This window comes from Phoxinus phoxinus (assembly GCF_949152265.1).
Source record: "Phoxinus phoxinus genome assembly, chromosome: 11".
Classification (NCBI taxonomy): Eukaryota; Metazoa; Chordata; class Actinopteri; order Cypriniformes; family Leuciscidae; genus Phoxinus; species Phoxinus phoxinus.
The window spans coordinates 15,977,103-15,994,483 of NC_136886.1; the positions used below are offsets into that span (position 1 = coordinate 15,977,103).

General features: G+C 37.2%; 1 protein-coding gene across 1 annotated transcript in view; it reads left to right on the forward strand.

The window, feature by feature from the left end:
* The window catches only part of lrrc7 (leucine rich repeat containing 7), a 180,587-nt gene that overhangs the window by 12,368 nt on the left and 150,838 nt on the right, over window positions 1–17,381 (forward strand). The window contains exon 2 of the mRNA XM_079629141.1: window positions 6,840–7,112. The gene's annotated coding sequence lies outside the window, so the exon portion shown is untranslated. The remainder of the gene's footprint in view (window positions 1–6,839; window positions 7,113–17,381) is intronic.

Consider the following 17,381-nt stretch of genomic DNA (forward strand, 5'->3'; position numbering starts at 1 on the left):
ATTTTATCCTGTTGGCCAAGGAAAGTTTTACATGATATACTGATACAACTAAAACTAACATATAGAATATATATAGACTATTTGGTAACACTTTATTTTGATAGTCCCTTTTGAACATTCTGTTGACTATTTATAAGTAACATTGCACCATGTCTACTAGCTCTCATTAGAGTATTAGTAGAATGCTGCTTAATATCTGCTAACTCTTTATTGTGATGCTCCCCCAAAAGACATTCTACTGACTAGAAGTAACTTTGCAATTATACAGTATGTCAACTTATTCTAACCCTACTAGTCTACTAATACTCTACTAACACTCTAGTGAGAGTTAGACATGTAGGTGCAACGTTACTTGGTCAACAGAATGTGTTAAAGGGACCATCAAAATCAAGTGAAACCGACTATATACATGTATAGACATTTAAAAATTAAAAACATTAAATAACAAAAACACATCCAAATTGAATAGTATCTCAATGATACTAAAAATCAAAATGTTGGTGGAGGAAATTATATTTTAAGCTTTTTTAGAATAAAATGGGTGACCACTTTGTCTTGCTAAGGATAATTTTGTATTTTAAATACACATAATTAAGTCACATTATGTAAAAAGCATGAAAATAGGATTTAAGTAAGTGTTTTATTTACATATCACAGTTCAAGCATTTTACACATTTCATCTCAAACATGCTTATTGTCTTTGAGGTAAAAAACTACAATAACTTTTGGTAAAATATTAGTTTTGGTAAAATAGTCGGTTGCGGTAAAAAGAATGGCACAACAATGTACTTGTGTAAAACATTGATGTAAATAATTTTCATACAATGGTAAAGTAGTTTATTACAATATTTGTTACAATTACAATATTACATTACAATATTTAGTATTTCCAAATTTAAGATTAATTTTCATTAATACATTTTTTTAATGTAATCAGTCCGAGACACGCATATTTTACTTACAAAAACTGTATTTACAATGCAACTGTAACAAATGAATTGACTGTTTACAGTCCACGCATATTTTCTATGTGGAGATGAGAATCACCTTCTGATTGAATGGAGGTTGGATACCACTTGGTATTCTGCCTCAGTTAGAGGGTCCCGTTAAGCTATACATCATCATTTGTAGGATGGAGACTGGGCCCCATCTCCCCATGCCTCACTGGGACTATGACCTTAAACGTTTCGCTTCCATTAAATAGAGCGATTGAACCTGAGCTTGGCATGTTTTAATGCTGCTGTTTGCCATACTGTGCAAATTACAATTCTTTTCCCCAGCATTGATCTCTGGCTGTGGGCTCCCCTCTGGAGATGTGATTTAATTACACCCCATCCTCTCTCCTGGTTAAGCCTGTTTCATCAGAATACTCCCACGTGCCATGGGAATCCGTAAGCATGAGGTCACTGGCTTTACTTCCTGCTGAGCAGATCTGGACCTCAGGTGTCGGAAGCTAGTTGGCATTTGGCAAACGGCACCAAGTGTACACCTGGAACACTGATTTTGCTGTTACGATGACCATGTGATCGGCATTCTCGTTCATTCTGTATTCTCAACCGTCATTTAATTATTTATTTTGCCTTGGGGTTCTTAAAGGAATAGTTCACTTAAAAATTTAAAGTTCCATGTTTAATATTAATTACCCACCCGTATGATTCTTCAACTGTATGCTGTTGTTTTATTTAACACAAAGGAGATTTTCTGAAGAATCTTCACATTGCTCTTTCCATTCAACATCAATTCATACTGATGGTTAAGTTCCAAAAAGGACAAATAAGATAACAAAAAAACACACCAATAAAGCAGCATAAAAGTCATCTTATATGACTCATGCACTAAATTCCAAGTCTTCTGAAGCCTTAAGTCATAATAATACACTGATATTTTTCCTCTCCAGGCAGTGAGCTGTTAACTTGAGAACTGATACGACTGGATCATAGAGTCTCGAGAACCAGATTGGCAAATTAATAACACTTTTGTGCTGGATCAGGTTCACAAATCATACTGAGTGGTTTGTTGATGATTTACTACTCATTCGTTCAATCGAATCCAGATTCATTTTTTCACGAATCAAGTTCGCCTCACTGACAGATTTCAAGTTGTCAGGTAACTGGATAAGATTGTCAGTAAATAATGACTTGAATTTGGTTTGTTCCTCATATAAATCTAGCATATGGCTTTAAAAGACTTAGGGCATTTTCACACCTGGTTCGTTTGGAGCAGTTGTTTTGGAAGCTGGTGCTGTTAATTTAGGCATATATATATATAAACATGTCAATTGCACTTGGATCCACACCAAAACAATCGAACCAAGTGGTATCAGGAAATTCTGATTCTGAAATGCATTATAAAAGCAGCAGTGCCTGATTCTGAGTTTTTGTAGTTGAAATCCAAATCCAATTCTTTCTTTTTTTTGTCTTGCATAAAAAAAGAAGAAGAAAAAATAGGAAACACATGAGGGTGAGTCATAAAATTGTCATATTTGGGTGAACTACCTCTTTTAAATAGTACTACTACAGTCATTCTATGATAGTACTACAGTACATGCTTCTAAATTTAACATCTACTCAGTTTTACACCAAAAATAAATAGAACACACTTTTGTGTTTTGTTTATCTTTTTTTGAGGGCATCTTTATAAATAGTTGCACCACCATGGCAGGGTGTTGTTGGCATCACTCACATAATCCCCCTTTATCTTTGTGCTGAGGTTGGCAACGTTTTTCCGCAACTCCATCTCTAATGCCTATGAGTCATGCATCCTCATTTTGAATGTATGCTTAGATCCATTGACTAGTTTGTATTGAGAAACGCTCAAGCCTACTTTCCTTGTTGTATCCATAGTTGTTGTTGTTTTTTAGCTGTGCCCCAAGGACCCAAGGCACTTGACTTGAGGAATTATGTTCTAGAGTTCCAGAGGGAATCTGTAATGTCCTGGAGTTATGTGAAATTTGACTGGTGTTAACAATTACATGTACTTCAAAAAGAACATGAAGCACTGAGGAAAATTCAGATCGGTTTGTTCTCTGGCACCCAGTGAGTCATTTCTGTTTAACACAACACCCCCTCTGCTTTCTGCTTCCTGATTATATAGACGGCGCTTTGATTGGCTGCAGTAGAAATCATGTGTACTGAAGAGACATAAGTGTATTGTGAAATTCAAAGCAAACATATTGTGATATACAGTTATTTTACAGCAATTCTAAACTAAAGGTATGTGTACTTAAGCAAGTTCCAGGGACAGATTTTGATTGTGCTTTTGATTAAATACGTAAAACCGAAATTATGACGTAAAAACATTAAGGCCCGGTTTCACAGGCAGTGCTTAGATTAAAGGGTAGTTGATTATGATTTCACTTTTCTAACTATAGTTAGTGTGTAATGTTGCTGTTTGAGCATAAACAACATCTGCAAAGTTAGAAGGCTCAAAGTTCAAAGCAAATGGAGATATAAAGATTTAAAGAAATCGTTTTTTAAGGACCACAACAAACGGCTGTTAGGGACTACACAACATTCCTCCTGGGTTAGTGACATCACCAACCCTAAAATTTACATAAACCCTGCCGAATAGCAGAATATAGCCCCTTTCACACAGCGCGTTGATCCCGGAAAATTGCCGCGAGTGCCTTCTGTGTGAACGCAAACACGTCCCGGGATTGATGCCGGGATCGATCCGGGGTTGGGGAGCTAGTAACATTGCCGGGATCAGTCCCGGAACCCGCCCTGTGTGAACTAAAGCCAGCATCAATGCCGTAAGGGGTGTGTCGTAGTGATGGTACGTGTGACTCTGTTGCTCTAGAAGAAAGTTTTTGTTCGTCATCATCAACAAAGAAAGAACGAAAAAATGTCTGCAAACTGGAACGAAGTAGAGACCAGACTCCTCACTATCCGCGCTGATGCTTAGATCGTTCGCCAGCTTTGTGGAACAGTACGCAATGCGTTAGTGTACATGTTTTCGACGCGTACGTTACACGTCTCATCCTGACGCCAAGTGTCTTTACGGGATCTTACCGGGATGTGTGTGAATGCACTCACAGATCCCGGAAAATCACTGGCAGTGTGAATGAACCAAAATCAAATCTCTGTGTGAAAGGGGCTTATGTTAATCAATGACTTGAAGATAGTTAACTCCACATCAGCTACATCAATTCGTCAACTAACCGTTTAGAAACGTCCTGTTGCATTCTACAACGTTGATCAAAAACTTTCATTTTACACACAAACTGACCACCAATCGAAAGTTTCAGATGCGGCCTTTATTTTTTAGCTCAACTGTCACAGAATGGAAAGCAAAGGATATATCTATGCTGCCTTCACAATCCTTGTTTCCTTTCCTCTCGTCTTAGCTCCACCCCCTTAGCATGCGAGGGAAGGATACACTTGTGTACCCTCACTCATGACTCCTCATGAAGCTCCTCATTCCTCGCGGTGCAGTTATAGAATTGAGATGTCCTCCAAGATGGTGGAGTTCGATTGGTTTCTGGGTCATGGGCTTGATGACGTTAGGGGTGAGGAAATGAGGAAGGGTCAATTTGAGTATTGAGAAGCACCCAAGGTATTTTAGGAGACAGGAAGTAAATCTAACATTTAGATTTGGACGTGGCTTGATGCCTTCGTACCTTTGAATGCAGCCTCCAAAGGCAGCATTTTTAAGCTTTCGTATGCAGCCACGGTATCACTAGGCTCCTCCGTCATGCCCACACAATGCTCTCACTCACTCGAATACTAGCACCTGCACCTGTTCCCCATCAGCACGCCAATCAGCCCTGCGTAAAAGCACACACCTCACACTCAGTCATTGCCTGGTTTCTTTTATGGACAACAGACTACTTACTCTAAAGATTACTTTGATAATGATACTTTAACATACTCCTTGTGATTCTTCCATCGATCTCCTCGTGAATCCTCTCCTGCACTCTCCCCCTGTGAGTCAAGCTTGTCATCTGCTTACCTGTACAGTATAGTCATGCTCTGTCCACCCATGTTCATGGTCTCCTCTTCAACCTGGTAAAACAACAAAGATCAACCATCCAGAACCTGCAATGCTGCCATACTCACCTGCATCTCTGTTATTAAATACACTGCTCTGGTTTGAAACTAATATCTGTCTCTGAGTCTGGTGTCCCCTGACACACAGGAATAAATTACATTTTTAAATATAGGCTATATTAAAATAGACAACAATAACAAATTATTTCACAATATTATGGTTTTACTGTACTGCATAAAATCAAAAGCCTTTTAAATGTTTTTCACTCTCACAGATTTTTAGTGACTTTAATAATATTAGTGTTAAACCTTAATTATACTCATTATATTTTTTCCTGTAAAGGAAACCATTTCTGGTTGTAAAACACTTATTTTATTACAGTAAGATGTTAAAATGTTTTACGTTTTTCATCGGAAACGTTAATTTTATTAACTAAATATGTGCAATTTGTTTGTATCAAAAGTAAAAGTCAGGTATATTTTTATATTTGAGCATATTGCAGCATATGAAATAAAATACATGCACTGTAAAAAAAAATTTAACCTCTCCAAGTCAAAATATTTTAGTGACTGGTCACATCTAAATTTTTTAATTGGCCCAAGTGAAATTCTGTAAAATAAATTGAATTAATTGTTGCATTGTCTGTTAACATTGGCTCAATGAGAAATAATATGTCAGACTAATTGAAAAATTTAGATGAGACCAGTCACTAGAAAATTTTGACTTTTATTTTTTTACAGTGTGAGAATGTATTGTATATATATTAAAAAAAACATGGTTCCTTCAGGAAACGCTGCAAACGTAACACAGTTTTAGCAAGTGATACGGTAAATTACAGACTATAAAAATGACAGTGTTAGAAGAAAAAAAATGCATTATTCCATATGTAGCCACTCTCTGTTTTTAGTGTTAGTGTTTAGATGTATCATTTTTATAAGCTCAAGATATTAAATGTTTTCGGTGCATTCACATGCAGTTCCTTAGATGTGAGTTACTGCTCATCATCTTGTGTCTCTGAAAGCAGTCTTGCCCTGCAGCCATAAATCTGTTTACTTTAATAGTGAGCTGTTCCCACATGCTGATCTTAAAAGCTGTGCTGTTTGCCAACTAAAAGTATATTTGCACTAGTGCTAAATCACATGAAAATGATACTGTGAATTTTCTTTTTCTTTTTTTTTTACTTTATAAATAAATAGGCAGGGATAAATCTTGTATCTTCACCCATATTTTCTCAGACCCAATACCTTTCAATCTCAGTTTAGTATCTTAATACATAATTTAGGTCGTATTTTGCACAATTCATCAGCCTGCATAATCTTTCATCAAAAAGTAATAACTTGCTCCACTCTAAAATGACTTCATAGACATCTGTAAATTAATGTTTACTAATATTCAATGAACTTACTGTTACAGTCTTTCTGAAATAGTACTTTTCAACGCAGACATTGAATGCCAGTCGACTTTAATGTAGTAAATATTACAACAATACTAGCAAATTGTTGTTGTAAAAAAAAAAAAGCTTTAAACTTGTTGTTCAGGTCAACCAATTCCCGATGGATAACATGTTTCACTTGAAAAAACATTGCATTAAGGAAGTGAACTGGGTTACTGTGGATACAAAACCTAAACATTAAAAATGTTCTGCCTACATTGAGTTCCAGAGTTCTGCAGTCAGGCCATAATAATATACAAACTATACTATATCTATTAAATTAATGTTTTAATTAATGCTTCCTCCATGCTGTGTAAATGACCAAAAAAAAAAGGAAGTGTAGGAAGTTTTTTTTAGTGTAAAGTTTGAAATGATGGGCTAAAAAGAATAACAACGTCTCCTTTTCTCTGTTTCGCAGGTGCATTTGGAAACAAGAGGCAGCCTCTTTCGGTCAGTGCTTCAGGACTGAGAGTGTAGCATGGGCGATATAACAGGATATGCCATCAGAGTCTAGTGGCTGGCAGGATTTGGACAGGAGGCTGAAGATGAGGAAAACAAGTGTTTGCACACAAATGAACTGGGTGGCTGTCTATACCCACCAGTGATTATCTACACAAGTCCTGCCTGCTCTGGGAGTCTCTACAGAGAGCGGCCAATAAAATCTACAAAAGGTCATCCCATTTCTACTTCGGTAAGTGTGGAAAAATGGCAGAATACAAAAAAGCAATATACTGATAATGACCCCGCTGGTGCTGTCTGTCTGAGTTTTTTTATATATATTTTTTAAATGTAATGTAATCTCTTTTCTGTTTCAAATAAGTGCTTGGGTTTGTATGCTTAAAAAAAGAATATGAACGAGGTTCAAGGAAAATAGTAATATTAAAAGGGATGTGGTAGAGCTGGCCTTTGTTCTGTGCCTGATACTGTTGCCCTTCCTTTACAAGTTACTGCTACTGTCATGACAATCCAAATGGCTCCATAATTTCCTGTGGTCATAGAGGTCTATTGAATGGTTGAGTGAACTTTTCTTTTGTAATGGGCTCACTGAGCTTTATTGCAGTCTGGACAGATAATGGCATCATTTGACTTCTGGCCCTGCCCTGTGATCGAGATTTGTAACAGCTGGACACAATTGTCCGGCAGTTTTGATATGGGGGCTATAGACTATTGAGTTATGTAACTGAACTTCAAAATTCAGATTTTTCTTTTTTTACAGCTGCTCTTATTTTGACGTTTTTTATTATTATAAAAAGGAGTATTTTGTAGTAGAGTTTAGTGTGTTTCAAATTAAATATGTGATGTTGTATTATATATTGTTACTAATGTACTTCTGAGGTGAAACGGGGTGTTTTCTATGAAGTCAGCTTATTTATCTTAAAATTTTGCCCATAATTCTTTTCAAGCTGATACAGTATCTTACAAGTGGTGTATAAAATTCTATTAAAAAATATATTTTGGTAACAGTTTACTTAAAGCCCTTATGTATAATGCATTATAAATGCATTTATAATGTACATTATAATACATTGTATCTTTTCATAATTACAGTAATTTAAAATGCATTATACTATTTATTTATAGTATAATAAATAGATTTGCTAAAGATTACATTTAACAGTGTAGTTTTTTTTGTAATGGTTAACTTTAAGTAAGTTTTAGATTGCAGCAAAGTAATCAAAATGTAAAAAATCGGCCAATATATCCAATAGACCAAATGCCCGTAAATTACTGATATGTTACCATTAAATTGTGAATCCCTAATCCTTTAGCATTCCCATTCATTTGGGCCATGCTAACCAGCCGAACTCTGACTCCTTGGTGAAAATTCCTACTCGTATACCGGTACTCAAATTGGGGCTGAGTGATCTACACGAGTGAGTGTCGCTGCGAGAGACATAATGAATGGCTTCAGGAACACTTCTCGCTCTCAGCTATTCAGCCAGGTGTTCTGATTAGCACCTTCTTGCTTTAGTGAGAAGAAAAGAGATGTGAGGTAGAAATGAAGTCATGCTGAATTCACCATGCTTTAATTTTGACACACATTCTCCTAAATCCTTGTGAGACTATACTCTTAATGTTTTTGTTGAGTCATGTATGCTCTGACAGACTATTCGTTTTGCAGTTCATTTATTCAGTTCATCTTAATTATGCATTAAGGTTTCTTTCTTTTTTCCCCAAGTTTTAATGTCAGACTGGAGAACAATTGCATGGCTTTTAATCATCATGTTGTGCGTGTAACATACAAGTTTTGTTGAAAGTTTGATTAAAGGATGTGTAAAAGCATTCACCTTATTAGTTTGGACATGATCCTTCGATCACATTTAGGCTTTGTTTGATTTTTAAGGGTTGAGATTATGTTGCAAGTGTGATATTTGGGACACTTGCCGGACATATCAATTTGTTTCTCAGAATGCTGGAATTGGTTGTACAACAGCTGTCAGTCTAGCCGAGAATAGGCTGCTCAAACCTTTAATTCACTGACTGAACGCTTTTGTTTCACTTATTGTCCAGGGTTGCGTTCCCCAAAAGCATTGTAAGCCTAAGTAGATAGTTAAAATGATCGCACAAATCGTCTTTGATTTACGGGCCGTTTCCCAAAACCATAGTAAAGGCCTTGTCCACACTAATAGGTTTTCGTTTGAAAACGCATATTTTTCTCTCCGTTTTTGTCCTTCCGTCCACACTGAGATGGCGTTTTTAAACTGAAGCTTTTTGAAAACGCTCTCCAAAGTGGATACATTTGAAAATGCCATTTTAGTGTGGACTGCCAAAACAGAGGTAACTTTAGTCATTTGACGCATATTGAACCCATAGATATTCATGTTTATACCGGTATTGTGCCTGTTATGTGCTATTCACTTTCACACGGGTTGCTAAAATATGTTACTTTGCACACTCTTCATATCACAGTCCTGCAAATGATCCTGCCATAAGAATTGCTTGATAGCTTGATTGTCTTGTTCTGTCTGTATCATCTCAGTGAGCTTTTATGAGGGTTTAAGCATGCGCTGTGAGGTGAATTTAGCGTTTTCCGACGTTTCAGTGTGGATGAGAAACTTTTGTAAAACGCTTAAAAACGCTAATGTGGACGGAGTGCGTTTTGAAACGAAAAACTCAGTTTTCAAATCTATCCAGATGAATGTAAACATAGCCTTAAGTAATACTTGAAAACTTAGTAGAACTACGAGTGCGCTGAAGTAATCGTAAATCCCTAAGTGCATCGTAAGGAGACAGAGTAATGAGGTCACCTGGGACAACCGGCAAATTGCACCTAAACTTTACTCCTGTCCAATTATTAGTTTAATATTGTTGTATTAAAAAGTACACTGTTGTATATGGATATTTATAGGGCTTATATGCTTATTTTTGAAAAGTAGCCTACTACAAATAGCCATTTTAATTTGAAACGCTTATAAGAATACTTCTACTGTAGTATTTCATGCTTGAGGTTTGCAATAACAGAGGGCTTTGCAAACCTCATCTCCTGCTGTGCCAGTCTCTTCTCTTCTAAAGCCAGCTTGGCCTTCTTGAGGTCAGTGAGCTGCTGCTGAATTTGTTGTCCCTCTCACTGGCCTCTTTATGTCATTTTGGACATTTAGTTGATCCTTCTCCTGACTACAACCACATACATTTTCAAACCGCTGAGGTGTTGTAGCTGTAGTCTGAATATTGAAGATGGGGCATGGGTGGGCTGTTGGGAGGACTGGGAGATGGTAGGTGTCTGCCAATGGGAGGTGAACCTGATTGCTCTTATGAGCATGATGGACCTGGTTAAGTCATCCATACTCCTCCATGGAGGTCAATATCACCACAAATCCTATCTTAGGCACTTGTGCAAAGTATTGACAGTGCCTTTTCTTCTTCCCTTGAGGCTTGCAAAGTCCTCCCACTTCTTCCTGTCCTCCTTCCCTGATCTTTTAATGCCACTAGTTGCAGTTAGTTTTGTAGCAATATAATACAATATTATTATGATATTATGTTTTTGTTTATTTTTATGACTGCCATTTACCCTGCTGAAAATTGTTTATTTAGCTCCACCTCCTCTAAAATAAAATTTTATTTCCCCTTTTTAAAAAATTAATTTTCTTTGTTTTTTGGTTCAGCCATTTTTGCTGGTGTCTTCACCTAATGTGCTTGTATAGATTTTTGGCATCATAGCAAATGATAATTAGGCTAAACATTTCAAAATACAAGCATGTGCTGCAATTACGAGCCATTATAAGGTGACATTTCAGCACTTGTCAAACGGACAGCGACTCTTAAGTAGCACTTAAAGCACAGCTGCGTGCGATCGTGTTAAGTCCATTTTTGTGTTAAGTGCTAAGTTCCATCGTTATCTGAAAACGCAGCCCAGGACAAAGTTAAATTTCGATTTTTTGACTGTTTATAAAACGGAATGGTTGTAGGTTTATCTCCACATGATTGGGATTTCCTGGCATTTGTCCTCGTATCTATTGTACTGATGGGAAACTATATTGTGGAAGATTCAGAGTCTAGACTAACGGCGGGGTAACTGGATGAAAGCAGTGAGTTAGAGGGAACAGCTCTCTGGAGATCGAAATTTGAAGAAAAATGTAATGCAAGCGGTCAAACTCCCGCCCACTCTGAATCTTCATTCTAATCCTGTGGAATTTTAGACAGTAAGGTTCGGAACTGTGCCACTATTGGCTGGCCAATAAGTCACGTCTTGTGTTAATAGTGATGCTGAAATAAAAGCACTCCACATAGTATTTTGGCACGAATTCATCTGTCATTTGGTAGAAGCTGGCCAAATTAGGTTGATGCCAACATAAACACTTTCTTAGTCTCATCGTTACATTTTTTGTTTGTTTTTGTTTTTATAATTGATTCACTTGCAACAAGTATAAATATGGTTTGTGAAGACGGCAAAGGGTTCTAAGTAGTTAACTAAACCTATTCATGTTAATCATTCTTCATAGTGTTGTGCTTTATCAATAGATTTTCTGTGTTTAACAAGTCAACTAGAAATAATCACGCTGTAATTATTCTACAACAGAAATACAAAGTATAGACTGCAACTATTACAAGTGTTTTCTGCAGCCTTCAGTTGTCTAGTTAAACCATTTGAGGTCAGTATATGTACTGGTCTTGTAGGGAAGATCAGGGAGTGTTGTAACACATTTTAGTTTCAATGTCTATTGCACATAGTTTTATTTTAGTGCTCTCAAACTTATTCATTTTAGCAATACTAATGTTAAGCCATGATATTTCTGCTTTTTTGCTTAAAGGTGTAAATGAAAAGCTTGTTGATTATATTCATCAAACAATGGAACCTGCTGATTCAGTTCTGCCATTCAACATTTATTAACATGATCACAAATCAGTTACTGTACTTTCTTACTTTTTCTAACTTGTACTGTCAGCTTTGGTAGTCACGATCATGTAATTTCTCCCATGTAGCTCTTTTCTAATTTGTTACCCTGATTTTACACAAACATATGTTCCAACACTCCTCTATAGATCACCATTTACTTCTAAATAATACATTAAGATCCCAGGTTTTCTGGTGATACATTTTCAGAAATAATATTGTTACTAAAACAACATGTTCTCTGCATGAAATGCACAGACAGAGCTGTGGCTAAATGTGCTTTAGCTTTTATTTTTAGACTCCCTGTGTGTGGGCCTAATTCTATTGCTTGAAGTATTGCAGTGTGCTTTGTATCAAATTATGCAATTATAATGATCCTATACTTATTTTATACACAACGTATGAGAATGACAGCACCCTACTAGCACAGTCTACAGCTTATTTGTATAGACATGTTTTTACAATGGTATTCATCTAGAATTTGTCAGAAGAACTTCAAGAAGAGTTACAAATACATTTCCCCATAAATAAATGCCAGTTATGTATTAATTTATCAATATGAGCAAATAAAGTTCGAATTTGACCCTAGACAATTTTAAAATACAATTTTCACTCTGAAATTGCTAGCGCATTTCACAAACAATTACAAAGAAATGGCAAATAACACTGAATTAAATGTGATATTTTTAAATAGAAGAACTGAAATAGTATTTTCTTGTAAAATGTGCTCAGTCATTTTTTTTTATTGCAATTAAAACCAGTTATGTATTTGTTTCGCAGCCTTGAGGTTTTTACATTAGCACCTAGATTATAGTCTTAATTGCAGTTAGAAAGTGTTATGTCTCATTTAAAACAAAAACCATGTCTGCCGAACACTTTGATTGAAATATTTGCTTGAGGTGCTGGACTTGTGTTAAATTATAGTGACTTATTTCAAATGAGGAGAGTAAAAACTTGATTGCACATTGAAGAGAAAATGTTGTTCCGCTTTCACTCGGAGGTCAACCTAATTACGTTCAGTCATATTTCCAAAATGACTGGCTTCAGGGCTGGCAAAGATGAAGATGCCGTTGAGTCATGCTAATAGATCAGACGAACAGAACTCCCTCCATGGTCTTATGTAGATCAGTGGGCCTTGTTGCCATGGTAACAGCAGCAGATGGAGCATAGCTACACCTCAGCAGCGTGGATAGGAGAGATAGCCTGGAGTCCCTGAAGAGGCAGTGTGGTAGGTGGTGTAACACTAGTTCCTGCAGTCAGCCCCCCTTCTTCCTCTCAGACACCCACTCTCAAGACTCACCAGTCTCTGTGTCCATTTCTTCTCGTGAGTAAGGCCTCACGATCACTTTTCATCGCTGATATTGTCTGTTGAATGACACGTTTTTCTGATGTTTGCATTTAAAATAAAGTCAGTGGACATTTTTAAATAAAACATTTAACCCCCATGTAAAGTTTACATTAACATGCATGCATGTCATGAATGGAGGTTCTCTTTGGAAGCACTTTTATTTGCACTGTATCTCTATTAACATTTGTTGCAGGCATTTTCTTATTATAGTAATTAAAAAATCTGAGAGGTGTGCAATGCAATCATGGTAAAGTAATTAAAACAATCTTGAGGCCATGCTAGAAAACATTCTGTTCACAGCTCAAGCTTTTGAAATGGCTTAGAAAGAAAGAAAACATGTTTTCAATATTTCATAATTCTCATATCTACGGCTAGATGAGATTTGTATGGTTAAATCCTGTTCTCCTTCATAATGTTTCCATGACATTCCACTTGGATTGTCTCCATGACATCCCACAATGTTTCCATGGCACCATAAATACCTAAACCTATCTGCCAGGTTGAGATACGTAAACCGGATTTAGTTCACACCATGACTGATTAAAAGTTGCTAAAGATAAATGATTAATTAAAGTGCAATTTTTTTAAATAAATATTCAAGTATGTTTCGTGATTAGTTTCATAACTAATTATGATTAGTTTCTTTATTTATAGCTTTTTTTATGTTCAAGGGGGTTCATTTTTATTTATTTATTTATTAGAACTAACAAAATTCAGATTCATGCTTTTTGTTACATGATGGTCTCATTAACTGCTTTGGAAACTTCATTTACATGCCTTCATGCGTTTTTCGTTTTAAATTCTAGACCTAAAGCTACAAAAAATATAGAATTAAAAAAAAAAAAATGATAAAAAAGTAGTATATATTATTAAATTATATTAAAATTCTAAATCGTTTCAATATTTGTAGTATGAAAATGTGTTACACAAATTATGCAAAATTTCCACTATGACTAAACAATTTTGCCCCTAAGAAAGTTTTATCAAGAGTTAATGTAGGCTGCCTGTTTAGGAGTTGGGCATTGTATTACAAAAATGCTGTTTAAAATCTTATTTCTTGCAGCATCAAACATAATAAAATTAAATGCTAATGATGTTTCACGATAATGAAAATTCCTTGGTGATGCATGCACGTACCTGTATATACACTGTTGAGACTTTTCACAGATCACAGATTTGTTCTCAACACAATTTACGTGAGAGTTAATTGAGAGTTTTCTCATCATCGCCACTCCTGGCTGAGGTTTCCCACTTCTCTGTCCCTTGCTGAGTTTGGCACAATCTCAGGTCTGCTGGTGAGGCCTGTGGTTTACTTGCCTTTACAAACCTTCATTATACCAGCATGGCAGCACAATATCCAGTCTGTCACAATGAGGCTTTACCCTGTGCTTATCTGAGTGGATATAACATCAAGTTGAGGATCTCAGGACCTGAAATGTGATGCTTTCAATGTGTTTAATGTTATGTAAGATGTGTGCAGCACTATAAATAGTTAAATGTAATTGCTTTGCATTTAGTCAACTGGCATCTCTGTAGTTTTTACATTTCTGGATAAAAGATGGAAGGATCAGCTGAAATTAAATACATTCATTATTCTTATTCAAACTTATGAATTTGAAAGAGATTGTATCAACAAAGGACTGTCTCTCTGTAGCGGAAAAGAGAAAGCTCCCTTGACAGTCCATGTTCTGTTGAATATGGCTTGAGAGCTGATCCAAAGGAATATATTAAATGATTTATTGCATCATGGTGCAGCACAGCAATGGTATTTGTAAAGCTCTAGATACTTTCTCTTGCAGAGAAAAAGATGTTCGCTTATCATAACACTTCAGCATATTACTATTTCATGAAACCAAATGTACTGCGGTGAGTGCGGTAAGTCTAGCAAGTCATCACATGACATATGACGTATGAATGCATGTGCATTGTTTAAATATTATATATTTTCAATTATGCATTGTATTGTGTTGTGTTTTAGGCACTACTTGAAGTAGGCCGGAACACACCGATACACAGTACTTCTATATTTTAATCTGTACTCTCACTTTTTCTTGCGTACTGGCCCTTCTCACATGTTACTGTTACTCTGACCGCCCCCCTGAACGCAATTTCAAACCCCGGGAGTACTGTACGGGAGAACTCTAATAGCCAGAGGTGACGCTTAGCCACATGCCTCATGTGCTAAAAAAATACCATCCCTAACCCAATGCAACATTCTGTTTTGTGACAGCTAGCCCTTTGTGGCCCACACCAAAACACAAAAAACTGGCTAGATTTATGCACCTTGCAAATGCGATCAACATAAATCTTCAAAGCCCTCACTGAAAAAGTGTATGCAGTCTCTCATCCTACTGAGATTTAAAAGGTGAAGGAGAAAGGGACTACAAAGTCACCACCTTGGACATATAAGAGGTGGATGCAACTTTAGGCACATAATAACCAGGCCTAGGACGCAGAAAGGCCTTGATCAACCAAGGAGTGGACAAGACCTGTAAATATCTGATGCGCTTAAGATCAGAAGAACCACAAAGTAAGGCTGATTCCAGAGGTTCAAAAGCGGGACCAGAAAGACCTTTTTGGACCACAGAAACCTCCTAAGAAGAAACAGAAGGCAGAAGGAAAGGTCTCAGCCGTCTCACTCCGAGGATAAAACTTGGAGACCAGGGAATTCCTTCCCAAGAAAACACTATCCAGCTGCACATGCTTGGCAGCAATAGCCACCATATAAACCTTGTAACGTGGTATAAGCCATAATGGTAGTGAACTGATCATTCAGAAAATCCAGCATTTAACTGATTGGGCAATGGATAGGATCCTGTCTGCGACTTGCACACCAATATTCAAGCACCCCTCACTTAGCAGAATACAGCTTCCTAATGGAAGGGGTGCTCTAGCATTTCTAATAGTATCCTGGACCTCAACAGAGAGACCATAAACATTAGGGGTCCCTGTTCAAGGGCCAAACTCAAAGCCTCCATATCCTTGGACATGGGTGCCAAATCCTGCCTTGAGCATGCGTTAGCAGGTCTGCTCTGATTGGAATCTCCCAATGAGACTCCAAGAAAGAGATCTGTTTTGTAAACCAAATATGGGTCTGCCAGAGCAGTGCTACTTGCAAAAGGCAAATCTTGTCCTCCCACAATCTGCTCAACACTGAGGGAATGGGGGGGGGAAGGCGTAAAAATGCAAGACAGTGCCACTCAGAAAATGCTCACTCAATGCCCAGCTTCTCCGAAGAAACCTCAGAGTAGGTCTCTGAAGTCCACGCTTCAAGACCGCTAGGCAGGACAGCATCAGCTGAACTAGCGCCGAATTCCTCCGACTCCACCGCAGCGGTAAATAGAACGTTCTCCAGGTCAAAAGAAATAGCATCGCCTGCTTTCCAGGCTGGGACATAATACTTTACAGGGGTAGAGTGAGAGGGAGAAACAGGCCTGCTCGCTCTATAGCCTTAAGCTCGCTGTCAGATCCCCAAGGCAAGGTTTCATGAGATGCCTCAGAGACAGGGGGATGGCTGACACGACTTCCCTTTCGAAGAAAGACAGGTGAGAATGCAAAACTCTCAGTTTAAAATTTCCGCAATGCTGGCAGTGAGAAGTGCCATACAGCGTGGCTCGTGAGATGCCATACAGCATGAGACACAGCAAAGCACTTCACGCACTTACCTTGAGTATCGCCACTGGCAAAAGAACATCTGCACTAGCAGTCGCTGAGAACGCTGAAGAATCAAAGGGGTAGAAGACGAAATCTAGCACGGGTCAAATCATTCTTCAGAAATGTTTTTCTGATGAAAAGAAAAAAGAAAAGTAGATATAAAGAGTTGATGGCATGTATGATATGATCTTTGGTGACGTTATGCCTTGAATGACAGCGTCAGCGCCATCACCCAGTGATATGGGCTTCAGACAATCTACAGTATAATATCAGCTACTAATGTTGGTAGTTTGTTTATTTATGGGTGTTTTGTAGAAACTGTAATCTTAAACCAGTCTAACAAATTATTTTTAGTAGAATAGTTTCAACCAAATATAATGATCCATTTTGATGTCATTATTCCTGCATTTATTAAGGCATTTAACTTATCTCACTGCCAAACAAAACAGATCGGATATTTAGTTTGACAGACAGTAGGTTTGAGAGGCTAATCCTGTTGCCTGACTGGAATGAATCCTGCCTAATAATTAAACAATAACAAAGGAGAATGGAAGACAGTGACTTGGAGCACCCCAGAGACAGTTCTTGGAATACTTAAAGCATAGATTTGCCAAATAGAATTGCCC